Source organism: Microtus oregoni, unplaced genomic scaffold, assembly GCF_018167655.1.
Source record: "Microtus oregoni isolate MIOR12 unplaced genomic scaffold, Mior012 000067F_009, whole genome shotgun sequence".
NCBI classification, from domain to species: domain Eukaryota; kingdom Metazoa; phylum Chordata; class Mammalia; order Rodentia; family Cricetidae; genus Microtus; species Microtus oregoni.
In genome coordinates this window covers 10,799-30,000 of record NW_024543962.1, presented here as the reverse complement: position 1 = coordinate 30,000, position 19,202 = coordinate 10,799, and the positions used below count along the sequence as shown (strand labels likewise).

The 19,202-nt window shown below is 48.2% G+C and overlaps 1 long non-coding RNA gene across 1 annotated transcript in view; it reads left to right on the top strand.

Annotated features, from left to right (window-relative positions):
- The window catches only part of LOC121440386, a 20,553-nt gene extending 2,480 nt beyond the window's left edge, over positions 1-18,073 (top strand). The window contains exons 2-3 of the long non-coding RNA XR_005973349.1: positions 7,948-8,070; positions 18,033-18,073. This is a non-coding gene — a long non-coding RNA (uncharacterized LOC121440386). The remainder of the gene's footprint in view (positions 1-7,947; positions 8,071-18,032) is intronic.
- The last annotated feature ends 1,129 nt before the right edge of the window (positions 18,074-19,202 follow it).

Below are 19,202 nucleotides of genomic sequence, written 5' to 3'. Positions count from 1 at the left end.
CAGTCAGAAAGGCATCCAAAGTGGGCTGCAATGAGCTACCAAAGCCCCTGCACATATGGTTGCTATGAGATGAGCCTAGCTGGATTCTTAGAGTTAATGTAGCCAGGTCCAACTTCTTCCAGCCATTTTACCTTGATCGCCCACCACCTCTCAGAGCAAGTTGATGTACTGTATACCCTTCTGATTTTAAACTGGTGGAGCCTGTGATTCAGAAGTGATGGCTGTCTCCATCCCAGGTTACGAGCACATCAAATGGCAACGGGAACACTAACAATGGGAGTCACCTTGTGCCAGATACTGTTCTGAATGTTCCACAGACATCCTTTGTCCTGCCCTTCACTGAAATAATAACTGAATAAAGCAAGTGTTGTCCTTATCTGCAGTTGACACATTAACAGACTGAGGCCCAGAGAAGTTAAATAATTTCCTCAAGATCACACAGCCAGAGGATGGCAAAAACACCTGTTGTGATATCTCCAGAAGTTTCTTCCATTGTCTCTAGAAATATGTGTTGAACTTTACTAAAGGGAACACTGAGTGTTTGAGCGGACTATCTGGGGAACACTTCTGAGGTAGAGTACAGACTCTTAGAAACATTCTACAGCTCAGGAGCTGAGATATTGGTGTCCCCACCCATGTGCCCAGTGAGAGAAAAGGATAAAATTTCTACCCATACAAAGCACATGGAGAATGATTCACTTTCAATAAATTATCTATGTCATGCCTTCAGGGACACCCCTAAAAAAGAGCAGATAATGAATGGAGACCTGGACTGTGGAAAGTTCCCTCAAGACCCTCCAGGGCCACCTCTGACTTCAGAGTGTGCCCTAGCTGTACCCCAGACTGGCTATGAGAAATCAAGACCTGCAATGAACACATGGTTCCTCCTTGTCCCCTATCCATTTCCCAGCTCCTCACTGTAGCCTTACTCTCTGCCCTGGCTGGACCAGTGTAAGCCAGGCCAACGGTGCCCAGCTGGGTAGCCCTCCCCTGCCGGGGTACCTTCTGTTGGGTGGGCAGTGCTGGTTCTCAGATGTAGAGGAATTTGGGCATCTGAGACCGTGCCAAGGTTGGAAAGGGAACAAGTCCAAGGTCACATGGCTGAGGAGATGACAAAACTGAACTAGATACATGGTTCAGGCAGATTCCCAGGGCTAGCAACTAGACTCTCTTGGAGCCCCAAAGCTTTTCGGAGACTTGTGCCCAAACCAAAGATATGTAAATGGGCGTTACTGTCATTTACCTCAAACTTTTCTTCTCCTTAAATATTTATTTCTTTTATTTTATGTGTATGTGTGTGTGCTTGAGTGTAGATGTGTAGCATGTAAGTGCATACTACATACATGCAGGAGCCTGTGGAGTTGCGAAGGGGGCATCAGACCCTCCAGAACTAGAATTACAAGCAGTTGAGAAACCATCATGTAGGTGCTGGGAACCAAACCAGGTCCCCTGAAAGAGCAGGAAGTACTCTTAAGCCATCTCTCCAGCCTGAAGTGTGCCTTTTTCAAAGGGATCTCGAATTCACTGTTCTTGGTTCTCCCAGGAAATGGGCAGCCATTCCTTCAAATGAGTTCTTTCATGAACCACAGTCTTGAGACACTTTCTAAAGTGACATTATCTGATATGCCATTTATTATCCACAAGTAAGAATTTAATTTAATTAAAGCGAAATTACAAGTCCCCATCTTCGGTTGCACTGAATGTGTTAGTTACAAGTGTTTAGTAGCCATGCATGGCTGCTGGCTTCCCTATCGGATGAGGAGGTATAAATAAATGTTCCCATTGTTGTCCAAAGGTACCACTTCAGCTTGGATGCAGACCTAAGTCCTTACATGGCTCCTAAAGCTACTTGTACTACACTACCCTGTGGCATTCAAGCTACCAGTCCAACTATGGATCAAGATTTCCCAGAAAACCTCCCAGAAATGAAGTCCCCAGTGAGTTCTGGGCACTCATAAACATTTGAGGGAGTGTTCTTTGATTAGCTAGACTCTGATCGGAGGGTTTAACAACTGAGGATACAAGGTGCCAGGATGAATGTATTCTATTGTTGAGATGTGCCCAGCCATGCCAGGGGCCACATCTTATTGGTGTGATGGCCCTTAGGGACTCTGTTCCATAGTCATTCAACCGTATTTCTAGTGACCCTTGTGCCCTGTGTCTGCTTCTGTGAGAGCGGGGAGGAAAGCACAAGCGAATGAGCTTCACTGTGTTCATCAAAGATGCTGCTGCTACCAAAGCGCCCAGCTGGCTGGATCCAGCAGCTTCAGTGGAGGCTGTGAGGCTTTGAAGCCAGGTTGCATCTGTCACAGCACAGTCCCCAACTTTACCCCTGCCCTGCACATCCTGCCTAAGCAACTCAGACTTAGCTAGACAGCCTGAGCTCCAACTTCTCAGGAGCCACGCAGGGCTGGTGCTTGCTAGACTGGTCACAGGAACTAGAGACAATCTAGTCATTCCAGCATGCTCAACAAGGTCAACTCAAAGTCCCTACACAGACCCTGAAGCACTCTCTTCTGACTCCTTGAAAGGGAGTAATGGAGATAGATGTGGACATTCCAGGTCAGCTCATCCATTCCTTGAAGAATCCATTTCGGCCAGAGCAATACTTCCTGAGGACCATTTCAGGGACCTGGACACTTAAGAGCATAAAGCCCACTTATCTGGGGGGTGGGGGATAATTGTGCCAGGCATCCTGATGACTCCAGGGGTCCTCACACACCCAACTTGGAGCCAGCCCCGAATCCTAACACTACAAAATCCTGATGGTGCTAATTAGTCCCCACCATGTGCCCAGGGCACTCCCAGCATTTGGTAGCTGAAAACAGAAGTCAAGACTGGGAGGCCACAGTTCAGAGGCCTGGGAAGCTCTGTATAGATGGGTAAGATATTGTCTGGGGTTTAAAAAATAACATTTGTGTTCCTCCTATTTTTAAATAATGAATGTTTTACAGACATACTCCTTTTTAACTATTAAAAAATAAAACACAAAAAATCTAAGATGTAGAAAGCTCCTCTCCACCTCATTCTACCACCAAAGTACAATCCAGTTTTCCATTCTATTGGACTTCCTTCTGCTCTCTTCTCTTTGCATGAACTATGTATTTTCACATTACTGTAGTTAAACCATGAGCTCAATTGTGTGATCTATTTTTTACTTTAATAAGCATTTTCTTTATTAATATAATCCCCCCAAATGAGCTTTTTTTCAAAATGGACATAGTTTACTTTGTTAAAGTACTCACCACAAAAAAGTCAACTTGAACTGTGACATAAACACTGCAAATGATCATTCACTCATCTGACAGTTATTATCAGGCACGCTGATGTATCAGGGCAGTCCTCAGTAATTACAATTTTTAATGGCAAAATAGTATTCTCTCAAGACATTGTAATTCTCTTAATTATTTGGCTATTTTTGGAAATCTAGGCAGCCAGATTTGTCTCACTCTTTTGCATGCGGCTCTCTGAGCATCTCGGGAGAGAACACTCATGCTGTCCTGAGGAGAGGACCCAGACAACAGTATAGCCTGCCAAGTGGCTCTCCAGAAGGGCTTCTGAATGTGCCAGAAGGGCTCACTCACTGCGGCCTTGCCAGCTTTAGGTATTCCAGTCAAACAAGCTGCCGTAGGTATCTAGGTCAGAAAACATCTTCTTTGCTTTATCTTCAGTTAATTACCATTGAGGGGGAACATTTCTACATGTTTCTAAACTATTTTTTTTAGTAAAATAATACCTGGTCTTAACTTTATTTACTGGGTTTTTCAATGTTTTTCCTGTGTGTTTAAATCAAGGAAACTAATTTATACAAGGGAAATAATGGTATGAAATATTTGCTGCAAAACATTTTAACCTCTTGATTCGTTACCTTTTGATTTTTTTCAACCCATAAGATAAACACTTTTGTGATATTTTACTTGGATTCTAGGCTTACAGAATCTCTTCTTTTTAATTAACATTTTTTATTTTATGTGTATGTGTTTTGTTTACATATGTGTCTGTGCTTATGCCAAAGGAAGCCAAAGATGGTGTCAAATCTCCTAGAACTGGAGTTCCAGATGGCTGCGAGCCTCTAAGTGAGTGCTGGGAACCAAACTCAGGTCCTCTGTAAGAGCAGCAAAGAGCAGCCAGGACTTTTAATCACTAAGCCACCTCTCCAACGCCATTACATGATCTCTTTACAAAATTCTAAGAACTATCAATTCTGGGTTTGTTCTCTCCCTCCTCTTTTGTAGTTATGCTTCTTAAGATGTTTAATTTTTTCCTTTCTTTCTATACTGGGGATTGATGCCAGGGCCTTGGGCATGCTCCCACTGAGCTGCACCCACATTCTTCCTTAATTCTTTTAAATTTAGTTTTAATTTATTACCAAGACTGGCTTTGAAGTTCCAGTCCTTTTGGCCTCAGCCTTTCCAATAGTTGGAATTATAAGTATGGTAAAATATTTAAGTCTCTAATCCAGGGGTCAGTATCTTCTTTGGTAAAAGTGTCAGATGGTAAATATTTTCCACTTTGCAGAATACATGGTCTCTATCCCAGCTACCATGCTCTTTATGAAAGCACAAACATAGACAGAGACCATATAAAAATGAATGGATATGACAATGTGCTAATAAAACTTTATTCACAAGCACAATTTTGCTGGATTTGGTCCTTGAGCTGTAGTTACTGAACCTCGTTTAATCCAAAAGAGATTCCTTTTCAGGACTATGAAGAAAGCAATGTGTCTCCTCAGTCAGGTTGCTAGCCACAGGTCCCCATTTTCTTTATCAAAGCACTTGTTCCCTGGAGAATTTATATTGGATCTTTCATCTTCCTCCCAAAATCCCTCCCCCCATTGACATGCCTGCTGGTGTCAGTGGAGTTCCTGAACTGCAAAATCACAAGCAGAGCTTCCTGACTAAACAGGGAACAAGGAGGGAATCCAGGAAAAGGAGAGATGGAGAAGGCTCTGGGGCCATTGCATTCCCATTGAATTCCCACTGGCCTCTTGGTTTCCCTGAATAAAGAGTATTTGAGAGTGAGCCATCCCATTTTTCCTTTGTTAGTCCCTGAACTATCCCAGAACTCAAAATTACTTGTGCTCTAGTATTATTTTGACATAAACCAGACCTAGGTTATACGTTGAGTTTAGTTCGATACTACTGAACCAAAGTTTGCATGGATGGATGGCCAGGGCCGTGATGGTGGTGGCATGGGACATAACAGAGAAAGGAAGTGTCTGTTGCTCCAAAATAGGCCAGCCCTGCTGAAACCATTTGGTGTTTTCAGAGCACAGTTCTGTTTCCATGGCAGAGTAAGGGTTCTGTGTCATATCTCAGGCCTCAAACTGACTGCCTATGTCTATGGACTTCAGCTGCATTTCTCCCAGAAGAATGTGGGATCAGACACACTACATCTTGGCTTGGAGCCATAGGTCTGGAAGGGATGACTGCGGCCCAGGAATAGCTGGTCCAGGGTCCTCAATTCCTGGGGACTTCCAGGAGGGAGACTGTCACTAGGAATGGTAGCCTAGTGCAGAAAACAAGGAAAGGGGCACACAGACAGAACAGGTCTGTCCTCAGCACTTCTCTCACACCATCTAGTCTCCCTTGTGGTCCATGACTCATTGGCCTCCAGCTCAATGAATACTGGCTGGACATGAGTTTGGAAAAGGCCCTACTTATCCTGGGGGTGGGGGAGCAGAGCAAGAATAGCCATCACATTCTAGTCTTTGGTCTAGGGAGGAGAGAGGGCTCGCCTGGGGTGGCTGCTTAGGATCCTTGGACTGATGGTCCCTGGGGAGGTCTATTGAGATGTCTGGACATGTGAGTCCAGGTATGGTCAGAACTCTTGGGCCCCTGTGTTTCCTGCTACCCTTCCAAAGAGGAAGCAGAACCATAGCATCATTGTAGTCACCTTAGGGGACAAGTGGAAGAAACTCTGTGTCTACCTCCCAGAGAGAAGAAGCCTTTTGCAGCCTCACTACCTATCACTGCTTCAAGCTCTCAGCGTCATAGAGCATCTACCCATGAGCATCTACAGGGAAACTTAGAGGAGGGCCTGGCTTGGGCCCCTGATGGCCTCTGTGGCCTGCTGAAGAGTGCACTTGGATTCCTGACTTAGCGCTCATGTGCCCTAATGTAAAGGGACCTCTTCGGGACCTATTCCCTCCCAGGCCACCCCATAGACACTGCATGACTTTGGCCGTGCAAAGCTCAGTGTATGTGATCCTGGTGGCAGCCAGGCCCTGGGTGACCTTCAGGTCCTGCTGTCACAGCCAGTTGGGATTGTTAAAGATGTTGGAGGTGTGCCTAGCAGCCTTTTAGGTGACCCTCCCCCAGCTGCAGTTTCTGAGGTATACTTTCTCAGGACCACCATGGGTCACTGGCCTTTTCTTCCTTTGTTACTGTATTTGCCAATAGGCAGCAGTTGGGACAACTCAGCTGAGGCTGAGTCAGAGAGGTGGCAGCGACTGTTGCTTCCCATCTCTAGTGTTTTCTATCCCTAGTATCCTTGACCTCTTCTAAGAATAGCATGGTCACAGATGTTTCAAAAGAAAGACAGGTAGTTTGGAGACCCCTGTGGCCTCAGAATTCCACGCAGTGACAAGCCCATTTCTTTACAACTCCTTTTCCACATGGGCTTGGTCCTCTGGCTGAGTAAGCTAAGTAACAAAAGGGTCCCAAAGAGACTACTTTATGAGCATTTGGGACCCCTAACCTCCAGCTCCTGACCTTGACCCCAGTGAATTCCTCCTACCCTTGCCTTTGCCTGTTGGCCCAAGGACTTTAACCTGCTTCCAGAAACAACCCTCCTGACACACACATGAGGCTTGTGTCCCCAAGAGGGCGCATGCATGTCCTGGGAGTCTTCTTATCTAGTCCCTGCTTGTCCTGGCCTGTAGCCCCAATGGCTTCCAGCTGTCTATAATTTCCTTAATTACCTGTTTAGGCCTTGGTTATTTCCGATTGTGAGGCTGACTCTGAGACTGGACTGGAACCACAGTAGCCAGCAGAGCTGGGAGACTTGGGTGTCCCTCCTTCCAGCAGGGGGTTTTCTGGATATGATGGGCTGGAGGATTAGAACCTGCTGCCTCCTCGACAGGAGGCTTTCACAGAAGCTAAGCCATGGTGACTTCGGGTCTCCTTGCCCCTCTAGAGAGCACAGGCTTGCCCAGCTGTCTGTGCTTCAGGGCAGGAGGAAAGTGGGGGCCTGCGTGTGGCAGACGCGTGCGGGGGCGGGGCGCGGACCTGGCTTGGCTCCTGCTGCAATGCAGCTCTCTGCCCGCACAGCTCGCTGTAATTGGATAATTAGTGTCATTATGCTTCCTGCCCATAGGCTTCTCCAGCTCCTGCTCTCTCTCTCTCTCTCCTTTTTCAGCTTCTGCCTTCTCTGGCAGAAAACAAATGACTGTCCCCTTTCTCCATGTAGAGTCATGACCCCAGTAACTATACTGCATGGCCCCAGCCAGAAGGGAGTTTCTAACTTTCCTTTGTACTCAGGGCCATGCAGCACTGTAAGAACCACTTGTGTGAGCATGTTGACTCATCCCACAAAAAATATTCTAGGGACCCCAGAGCAATGTGGGATCCAAGCAGACCTAGGGATGGCCTCTGGCTTCAGCAGTGGAGCCTGGTCCTGACCTTTGAACTCTGGGATCTGGCTGATGTCAGCTTCGGGATAGGCAGAGATGGAAGGTTTGGGAAATACATGTGAAGAAAAACTAACAGACTGAACAAAGAGCTTTGCCTTGCTTTATTTTCCCTGGGCTAATGGTCAGGAGGAAGCCTCCAGAGCAATGGATCAAGCCCTCTGAAGGGTATGCACTGGGGGCATACCAAACTCAGCAAGGACAAATGAAGTCCTATTTTCAACTAGGCTGTGTGACTGCAGCCAGTGCTTGAGCTTCACAAGGACACTGCCTATCCAGCCACTTTATTAACTCTTTGAATTGGTTCTAATCAGGTGTCCATTGCTTTCTTGGATGTTCTGAGCAGTCACTCAGCAGAAGAGCGATACAGAATCCTCTGAAGACAAATTACTCAAGTTTACATCAGCCTCCACTACTTGTTGGCAATATGACCCCAAGTAAGCACCTCAATCTCTTTTCCTTAGATGCCTCTACTCCACAATAGGCATCCCCATCTCTTAACATAGAGCCTCATTGTGCAGGGCAATCATAATCATTTCCACAATGTCTTGGCTTGCATGTAACAGGACTGACCTTTTGTCTCTCTGCTTTGACTAGAACATCTAGGACAGTGTCAAATAACACAGGTAAGAGGGAGTCAGACTACAGATGCTCACGTGCTACACAGGGATCCCATGAAAGTGGAAAGCTTAGAAAGGCTCCTAATTCCCCACATCTAGGCCTGAATTGGGCACATAGTGAAGGTGGGGGCTCTAGTTCTTCCCTCTGCATTTCCAATATCTTCAGGTTATGGGGTTACCCTCTTTTGTGAAGATCAGGAATAATAGCAGCTGTGTGAGCAAAGAAGTCCATTCCTGACTGCACACTTGTGTCCACTGTGATGGCTTCTTAGTCTATAAGGGCTCCTATATGATACACATAGATCCATGTGCAAGATGACACAAGATAAATGTTACCGTCTGACCCTCACACCAGCATTTTAGCTAACAGGCAGAAGAGGAGCAGGGGAGAGTATGTCCCTTCTCTTTTACACCTCAACTTGAACTTTGAAGTTGTCCCTGTCACTTCTGTTTACATTCAATTAGCCAAAGTGTAGTTACATGGTCATATGTAGCTGAAAGGGAGTCAGAAATACAGCCACTGAATTGGACATCAAGACATATAGCTAGCAAAATATTATACAATCTCTTTCAGAACATTCTGGGGGTTCGTTAGCACCTCCCAAAGCTGTTTTGGCATGAGGAGTTGAACTCAGGGCTCATGATGGCTAAGTAAGAGCTCTACTATGGAGCTGTGTCCCCAGATGTCTTAGTTAGGGTTTCTATTGCTGTGAAGAGACACCATGACCACAGAAACTCTTAGAAAAGAAAACATTTGCCGGGCGGTGGTGGTGCACGCCTTTAATCCCAGCACTCGGGAGGCAGAGGCAGGCGGATCTCTGGGAATTCGAGACCAGCCTGGTCTACAAGAGCTAGTTCCAGGACAGGCACCAAAGCTACAGCGAAACCCTGTCTCGAAAAACCAAAAAAAAAAAAAGAAAAAAAAGAAAAAAAAAGAAAACATTTAATTGGGGTGGCTTACAGTTTCAGATATTTAGTCCATTATCATCATGGTGGGGAGCATGGCAGTGTACAGGCTGGTGTGGTGCTGGAGAAGGAGCTCAGAGTTCTACTCTTGAGACAAAGGCAACATGAAGTGAACTGAGACACTGGGTGTGGGTTGAGCATATATGAGACCTCAAAGCCCATCTGCACAGTGACATACTTCCCCCCAAAGGCCACACCTATCCAACAACACCACACCTCCTAATAGTGCCACTCCCTTTGGAATCCATTTTCAAACCACCACACCAGTCCTTCTTTTATTATTTTTGTTTTGAGACAAAGTCCCATTAAGTTACCCAGACTGACCTTGAGTTTATTCTAAAGCCCAGTCAGACCTTGAACTTTCAGTCCTCCCATTTCAGTCCACTAAATACCTGGAATTACAGGCCTTGACCAACAGGATCTGCTTCCAAAGTCCTATTTTGTATAAAGAATTCACCCATCTTGAGGCCAGATTTTTTTCCCCCAAGTGATTAGACCGTCCCTTCTGAGGATGGACTGGGCTTGATGCTCTCAAGACAGCTCTGCCAGTAGCTCCAAGAATGGGACTACATGCCTGCTCCAACTGTTTCCAAGCAGGAGAGAAATTTGCAGCATGATAGTGAAAGACCACTTGTTTAGAATGCTTGGACCAGTGGGTCTGCCCCCAGCACCAAAAGACAGAAACAAAAGTGGTCCAAGTAGGTGGGCAATAATGGTAGTGGCAGGCAGCAAGTCGCAGGGATGAGGACATAGAAGCTATAAGATATGAGCAGGGCACATGAGGAAGGGTGTTGTAGGAGCTGCAGGCTGCGTTCCTGCCGCCCCAGCTCCTGGTCGCCTGGCTACCTTATGCCCCGAAATAACGACACACAAATTGTATTCATTTAAACACTGCTTGGCCCATTCGCTCTAGCCTCTTACGGGCTAATTCTCATATTTTGCCTAACCCATTTCTATTAATGTGTGTAGCACCCCAAGGTGCGCTTACCGGGAAGATTCTAGCCTATGTCCATCCTGGGTCAGAGTTTCATCGCATCTGCTCGGGAGAGGGGAGCATGGCCTCTGAGCTCACTTCCTCTTCCTCCCAGCATTCTGTTCTGTTTATTCCGCCTATCTAAATTCTGCCCTATGAGGCCAAGCAGTTTCTTTATTACTTAACCAATGAAACCAACAGATTGATATATGACACTCCCACATCAGAAGGGGCTCTTTAGGTTGACATTTTCCTGACAGGAGTCTCCATACAAGCTCATTTCCACGTGAGTAGAATGGACCACTGATTTGATCTGCCTAGGAGGTGAGACAGTATGACTTAGGATACCACAGGAAACCGCTCAGGCCACCTTGGATACAAATGAGAAACGTGATTGGTTGGACTTATTTCCTTTTGGCATTATGGAACACACACACACACACACACACACACCATGAAACAGGACATCACCATTAGAGCCAAAAGACTTGAAATATGCCCCACATCCTCACTGCTGGACTACCATCAGCACCATCAATCTCCAGATCTTGCTCATTATCTCGAGCTTCAGCTCAGCCCCACTAAACACCAGCTCCTCATCCTCCTCCCCAGTCCTCAGCACCCATCATCCTATTGACTACTGCCTGTCTCTGTAAGGCTAGTGACTCTCAGGACCTCCCAGAAATGAAGCCAGACAGTCTCTGTCCTTTTACGTCAACCACATTAGCATGGCATGTGTGGGAATTCCCTGCCTTTTAAAGGTTGACTGATGTTCCATTATATATAAATGGAGGGACACACAGTCTGTTCAGTCATCCATCTATGGACATTGGGCTGCTTCCACCTTTTGGCTATAATGAGTAATGTTTTTGCAAACATGGCTATACAAGTCTCCATGAGTCCCTGCTTTCTACTCTTAAGAGATAAGCTGCTGTAATATGATGGTGAATTTTTTCAGAAACTGCCATGGTGTATTGCATTGTGGTTGTCATATCTATCATTCTGTCCCGAGGCCTCTTTTCACTGGAGAGCTTGGGGCCCTCCCAGAACCTCTGAAAGCAGACAAATATGTAGTCACAAACTTGGCTGGTCATGGGATGCTCTTGAGGGGTGTTAGATGGGGTGGAGGTCCCAAATCCCCCTTTTGGATGGAGTAAACAGTTCTCCAGGTAGGGAGGTCCATTCACTGCTTGCCTGGGCTGCCCTTAGTGAGACTAAAGTGACTGACCATCAGTTTGATACTGACCTACCCACAAGCAAGGGTAAAATTAAGCAATGTCTGGATCCCTACCAACCCCATGATTCTGAATGTGGGCTTTTCTGGGATCCATACACCTTAGCTGGATCCTCAACAGGGACTTCCACTTTTCCTGTGTACATTGGTCTTTCTGCAGAATGAGCAGGGTCTCTATGACTATGCTGACAGTCACCAGTCATCCTCCAGGTGGCCTTGAAAGACTTGCCTGCAAAGGCAGGACTTGAGGCAGGTGGATGAGTGAGCAGGGAGGGAGTACCATGGTGACAGTTGACCCTCTTCTGTTATTATTGTTTTTGCCCAAAGCTGTTCTGGGCTTAGAGCTATTCTGCGGCGGTGGCAGCAATAGCAGAGTATGTACAGATTGTACCAGGAATGGGGGAAGGACGAAATGGAGTAGGGGGTGTGGCTGTCCCTTTAAATCTGTTTTCTCGGTTTTATTTCCTTCTCTTTTCCCACCCTCCTCTCTCCACAAGCAAAAGTGGTGGGACTGTGAGGACTCGGGAGCTGCAGTGACAGTGTCTCTGAAATATTAATGAGGTTGTTCTCAGCCTGGCTTCTTCCCTCCCCTCTCTGGTTGTATGCATGCCTTGTCCTTGGGTGGTCACCAAGGTGCATCAAGCAGAGGGGCGGAGCAGAAGTGGCCAAGAAGACAAGAGCCCTGTGCTGAGAGGGAAGTTGTGGAAAATCAAGGGTTAAAGCACCACCCCAGGGCCCCAAGCCAAGCCTATATCTGCCCCATCATGTTAGAGTGGACAGCCAGCTGCCCTGCAAGATTCTCTCCTCCCAGACCTTCTCCCCACCTGCTCCCTAGCTGGGCCCCAGGCCCCACCCAGTGTGCAAGTGTGGCTGGGATGTCTGACAAAAGGCAGGGGTTAGGCCTCTGTTCCTGCTTCTGGATCTGTTCTCTCCACCACATGGGCAGGCTGGTGTCTTCCAGGTGCCTGAAGATAGAGACAGACCAGGGCCTATTATTTCAAGGAAGCCCAAGTGAGTCACACTGCTGAGTCCTAACCTGGTGAGTCCATAGGGAGATTCTAGTGGGTGGTGAGGGGGCCCAAGGTAGAAGCACATGCCACATCAGCCCAGGCTTCTGCCTGCTGCCCGTCCAGGATGGACTGTTGCCTTAGGTCCTGGACCTGGCTCTAGCACCAGGACATTGGCAAGTCCAGGAGCCATACACTTGGATTTGTGCAAGGGGACTGTTCTTATCTCTCAGGGCCCTGTTCTTATCTCTCAGGGCCCAGAAAGTAGGAAACAACTTGGGACTGGGACTTTTTGGCGTAAAACTAGTGCTGGTATCCAGCTGCATCTACCCCAGGAACAATGGCAGCACTTGGTGGCCAGATAGCCCACCACTAGTATGGGTTCTGTGTCCCCACAGACTTGGCTGGTGCTGAGTGAGGGCAGCCTTTGACTGTTTCTAACTTGACAGTGTAATGGATTTTGATGCATTTCTTTTTTTTTTTTTTTTTTTTTTAGTTCTGACACGGGAAATGGCAGTGGGCTTTGCTCTTTTCCTAGATCTTCTGAACATGAGGCAAAGCAGCTCCACAGAGCAAGTCAACCCAAAGGGGTCCCTCTGAGCCTGCTAGGGAAGCTGCTCAGGGCAGTAACAAGGTGTCCTAACGTGGGCAGCTGAGACTCACCTCCGGCCATCAAGCAAGCGTTTGATACCTGAGGTCTCTGATTCCACCCGAGCGCTAATTCCCCCTGTGTTAAATGGGTATTGTGCACAGTGGGTTGCAGCAAGCCTTGGTGAATATTGTAGGTACTGTTACTGCATGACATTGACAACTCAAAGGTCAATGCTAAGAGTGGTGTCACCAGAGGAAGCCTAGAAGCAGAGGGTCCTTCCCTCAGGACTTGCACCGCTTCCTGAAGGGCAAGGGCTGTCTAGGGTCACAGGAAGCACACTTATATTAAATTGAAGGAGCTGGCAGAGAATCCATGCAAGGTGGTGAGAGAGAGAGGAGAGAGGAAGGAAGGGAGAGAAAGAGGAGATGGAGAGAGAGAGAGAACCAGAAAGGAAGAGCCTTGATATTCTGGTCAAGCAGATTTGAGTCACTAGAAGAATAGGTGCTAGAGGGATGAGACCAGAAGGAATCTGTGTGATGGTCACACAGTGAGGGTGAGCTAAACCAGGGAACCCAATGCAGGTTTCTGCTCTCTCTACTCTATGATGTTGGCCAATTTCTGCCAAGATGGAGCAAATGCCAGAAGGTTCAAGGGCCCCTCTGAGGAGGTTCTCAATTCAATTAAGCCAATTAAGGTCGGAAAGATGAAAGAGCACAGAAATGGTACATTCCCTGTCCTTTTGATGCCTACAGGCCACTCTCGGCAGCCAGCCCAGGCCGGAAATTCTGTCAGGCCTACAGAACTGATAGGCCTGGTCATTTCTGTTCTTGGCCATTTCAGTGATGGTTGCTGTCCTTATTAAAACTGGAAGAGACCATCATCCATGCTTACAGACAAGCCAGGGATGAAGAGAACATATGGCTTCTGCTCTCTGCAGCAGTCAAGAGTCACCCACAGGAGGTCTCCCCTTAACTGGTGCCTTCCGTCTGAACTGTGGCCTGTTGAGTGAATGAAGATGAGGAAAATTTGAGTGCCCACTCCTATTGGCTTCATGCTGCCACCTTCAGAGCTTCAAGCTCCTTCTCTGGGGACCAGGCACCCACTTACTAAATCCTCCAACCCCATCGTCATCTGGGATAGACCACTCTGTGCACTTTGGCAACTCAGTGGTCAACAATGTGTCTCAAAGAATTAAGGATGCAGGTAAAGGCAATTCTGTTTATGGCTGTGCCCAGCCCTGGGAAGTAGGAATGGATAATGGGATCTTGGGCTCAGCAGCAATTACTTATGACTGGAAAACTAACTGGTAGATACATTCTAGAGAACGTTCCACAGTAACTGTAACTAAAGGAAGCCATTGGATGTCAGCAGGTGGTGATGAGAGAAAAGGACGTGTTGTTGAAGCTCGGAGATGGCCTCTGGTAGAGGAGTGATGGCCAGTGTAGGCTGGTGTGAGGCATGGGGAACACGCCAAAGGCAGAGGAAGGGCCGGAAGGTGCTTTGAAGGAATTTGGTCTTCTTGATTGGGGCTGGAGAATGAAAATGTGTGGCAGAAGCAGTCATGGACTACAGGAAGAGTTTCCTAGAGTGGCGGCGCCCAAGCCAGGCAATGAGGATTTTAGGGCAACATGGCCACTAGTTGCTAGCCTATAGGGAGATCCCTCTGCTGGCAAGCAGGGTGTCAGGGTTGCTTAGTGGGAGATGAGGGGACAGGAGCTAGACACAACTGGCAGTCAAGGTGTTGGGGGATACTGAGGTGGTAAGGGCAACTTGACCCCAGGACAGTCACACAGGAGCAGGGGTGCCATGAGCTCCAGAAGTCCCTCTGGCTACAGGGAGGTGACATGGCTTGACCTCTCTACCCAGGACCCTTACTATGAGACACCAAAGGTCCAGCCATCTTCAGGGATGACAGAATTCCAAAATCAGGAGTAGTTCTACGCTGCAGGTCAGGGACAGGGAGGAGGGGGTGGCAAAAATGCTTCAGTTACATTAGGGGAGCCCTGGCCTCCTCCAGGACTCCTAGATCTGGGCGACTGTAGTTGTGACCTACAGCTACATGCTCTGAAGAGCATGCAGACATCCCAGCGTTCACTTCACACCCCAGGCCTAAGAGCACCCTTATTTCCAGGTGGGCAAAATGGCTGAAAAGATTAATGGTCTTTCAAAGAGTAAAATCCTTCATCTGGCTTCCCTTTCCCAAAGAGTCTCTGTGGAGTCCTTAGGCAACTCAGCTGGGAACTCAGCAGGTTCTCAGCTGGAGCCCTGAGGCTTCAAGCCTGGGTGAGTGAATACAGTACTGAGCCCTTGCCTGAGGCGAGTACTGGCCACCCCTCCAAAGGACTGAAAGAGCCTGAGAGCCAATGAGGACCCTTCTGTGATATCACTTGCCAGTACTGGGTACTTAGAGTCCTGTTGATCTGGCCTTTCCTCCAGCTTTGTCTGACTAGGGCCTAAGAAGCTGACTCATGGGGGGGGGTGTTGTGCCGACTAAAGACAGTGTCTACCCTGACAAACTAGACCCATTCATCTTCTCCAGCAGCCAGCAGACTGGGGGTGGTGGTGGAAGTAGCAGAGGGCAGAAGGCAAATCTGACAGGTACATCCAATTGCTTTTGCACTGGGACTCTGGGGAGCAGTAGAGCTCTGGTCAGAGACAGGAGGGGGGAGAAACACCCTCCTGTAGTCAGGACACCATCCTGAGCCAAGGCCACCTGGGGTAGGGGTTGGGGAAGGCAGATATCAGTGGGAAGCTAACAAGCCTACCTTGAGGCTGCAGTCTCAATTTCCTCTAACTCTGTCGTTTCCCTTAACGAAGCCTTGACTTCTTGCACTGACAATTGAGCGATACTTGTCACCTCCCTCCTAGGTGGTTGGTATGGCAAAGTCACAGAGCGCCAGTGGAAGGAGCACACTCTGCCCAGCTTCCTGTGTGCCCACTGCTTGCCCCTGTCATCCCGAGTCACTGCTTTGGGCTGCTGCTGCTCAACCAAGCAGAAGGGCCACGTCCCTCTCCCTCCCCAGACCTTGCTTAGCTGTTTCTCCTTTCAGTCTTTTTTTCTCTTTGTCCTTCCTAGAGGCCTTCCCTGAAACCCCAGCCGGAACTTTAGTTTAGTTTTGTCAACATCTAGCACAAAAAGTCAGTGCCTGCCACAGATACCAAAGAAATATATATATATATATATATATATATATATATATCCAACTGAAACTAGTGGGAGAGGTGCACAGGATTGAGAGAAGATGGGGAAGTCATCTTGCATTTGCCATTTTCATCCCACATCTTCCAGAAGTGAAAGCTGATCCATGTAGAAAGTGATAGAACAGTTACTATTTGGATGCCCAAATTGTGAAATGGTGACCAATTAGGACAAACATTTTCTAAGTGCCCCTCAGACCTTGCGAATAGGCACATATACTTTTTCTTGAGAACCGAAGTCTCCGTATTTGGAGCACGTATGGGAATGCTTCATTGCCCACCCACCCCCATGCCTGTGCTCTTCTTCTAGATGTGACATTCTCAGTTCATGGCACCTGACAGGGCTCAAAGGTTGTAACCCACTGGACCCTCCTGACAGTGAGGGCCATGGACTTAACCACCTCTATTTTAGCTGCATGAGAGCCTTTTTGCCTTTCTTCTAGGCTCTGGGTTATTTTTTTGCCCTGGGTGCTTCTAGATCAGAAACCTAGATGAATATCTGAGCTCTGATTTTTGAGAGGATTGTTCTGAGCCAGGATTTTTTTGCCCAAGGTGAGAGGTCTAGTCCAGCCAAGCATGTTGCCAGGATGGTTGTTTACTGATGCAAAGGCCAAAGCCCTGTGCTCTGAGAATAATTCAGTTCTAGGGGAACCAATATGGCAAGTTTGGCACATGGCCCTGCAGGAGGAGGGCAGGTCCAATAGGGCCTAGCCAGACCCCAGGAAGGCTGCTACAGGGGCAGCCGTCTTGGTAAGGTAAGGAGCACTGGTGCAGAGGATAGGGAGATAAGAGCCTCAGGAAGCCCTGCAGAAGGGGAAAGTGCTATGACCTGCTGGGGGTCCGGATGGCTTTGTTTGTTTTGTTTTTTGGGTTTTTTTTTTCATTTTGAGACAGGGTTTCTCTGTGTAACAGCTCTGGCTGTCCTGAAACTTGCTGTGTAGACCAGGCTGGCCTCGAACTCATAGAGATCCACCTGCCTCTGCCTCCCAAGTGGCTAGGAGTAAAGGCGTGCGCCACCACACCCAGCAGGATGTTTTCCGAAAGGCAAACCTTAGCTCCTTCATTGGGGTGTGGGAGCAATGCATAGGGAGCAGAGTGTCAGCAGAGTCACTAGTGGCCTGGGGTTGCTCTGAACTTTCTCCTGTGTGCCCTGTCCTGCTCACCTCCACTTTGATTCCCCTTATCCTTACTCTCTTTTATCTATCAATTTCTCTTTACCTCCTTCCCTCCCTCACCCCTTTTTCTGCTCTGCACTGGGCCTCCTCTCCTCCTATCCCCAGGAACCCCGAGGGTTGCGGAAACACCCTGCCCACTCAACCTTGACAAGGAGTGCAGCTGCTCCTTTCCATGTCTCAGTCTATCCCCTGGAGCCCTAGACAGCCCAAGCCTGAGCCACTGAGGACTTCTGGGGACTTAGATCATGGCAGTGGCACTGGGCAAGTGGCACTAGGCAAGAAGTAGGCGGGAGGGTCAAGCAAGAAGTGGTGATGGGCCCTGATCTCTTGTGCATATGAAGCAAGAGTAGCTACCTATGACCCCAAATTGCCTTACTTCAAGTAGGTTTCCAAATGGTTTAGAGAGGCAGTGAGAGCTGACTGGTGCTGGTGGCAGAAGGGCCCCACTACTCCCTTCTTTCCCACCTAACAAACCCTCTAGCTCTGGATGCTCACGATAGGCAGGACAATGGGGGCTGGTCTAGAGGGTCAATCTAGCATTTGTGAGTCACAGAGTACACTGAATGAAGATGGGGAGAAACGTCCATTTTGTCTGAACCAGTCCCTTGACCTCTTCTTGCCTTGTTCTCCTCAGGTGTTCACATTTAGCCTCTTTCCCACCACCACCTTGCCTCACTTCAGCACTGGGATCTTAGGTGGCCAACTGTCCCTAACTGCGACTGAGTCAAAGCTGCACCTGTGAGAAGGCCTGCCAGACAGGATGGGGGACATGGCAAACAGTTCCATCGAGTTCCACCCCAAACCCCAGCAGCAGCGGGAAATGCCCCATGTGGGTGGCTTTGGGTGCACACTAGCAGAACTACGCAACCTCATGGAACTCCGAGGTGTCGAGGCACTGCAGAAGATTCAGGAAGCCTACGGAGATGTCAGTGGGCTGTGCAGGAGGCTGAAGACCTCGCCTACTGAGGGTAAGTTCATCGGGTTTGGGGAGGGAAAGGGCTATCCTAGGAACTCGGGGTCTGCCGTACGCCTGGAAGACAGTTGGAGCGCTGTGCTGCTCTGACTACCTTAAATGGCTCAAGTTAACCTTGGAGGAAAGCCAGCCACTGACTGTTGCCTTCTGCTCAGTCACTTTGTCTTGACTGGAAGGTGCCTTGTGCAGGGGTACTAAATTCTGAGGGTGTGAGTTGAGCCTCCTCCCACCCCACAAGAAAAAAGAGAAGGAAGGGCAGATGAGAACCGCGAAAGGTGGAGGGTTCAAATGGAAACCCTGGATTCTTTTAAAGAAACAGCAGTGTCGACTGTCTCCTACCGAAGAAGGAGGAAGCCATGGCCTCTGTTAGGGGGAGAGCAACCGAGAAGACACATGAAACTGACCTTTGGTCATAAGCACATATGAGCATAGATGAACACACACATACATAGTGACAGCAGCCGCAGGCTGTCCCAGTGAGGTGCAAGTCTGAGGCACTGCCAGGACCACACGGGTGGGCTTCCAGAGAAGAAACATGGTGAGAGTCCTCTAGAGTATCTAGAGCGGGTACTCTGTGACTGTCCTCTTAGGTTTTCAACTCCCTGGTCTGCTGTGAGACTAGGGTCACCAAAGAGCCAAATCTAGCCCCAGATTTCAAGAGTTGGAACCCTTTTTGGTTCATCTGACACTGGCCTGGCAGGATTGTGGGAGCTTTCCCAACCTGATGCCAGGCCTGCTTCCCAGACACTGCTAATTGATTTTATCAGTCACCCATCTCAGTAGTGGCATTTTGGCCTACCCAGTCCTGCAAGTCCTAGCCACCACCTGGGT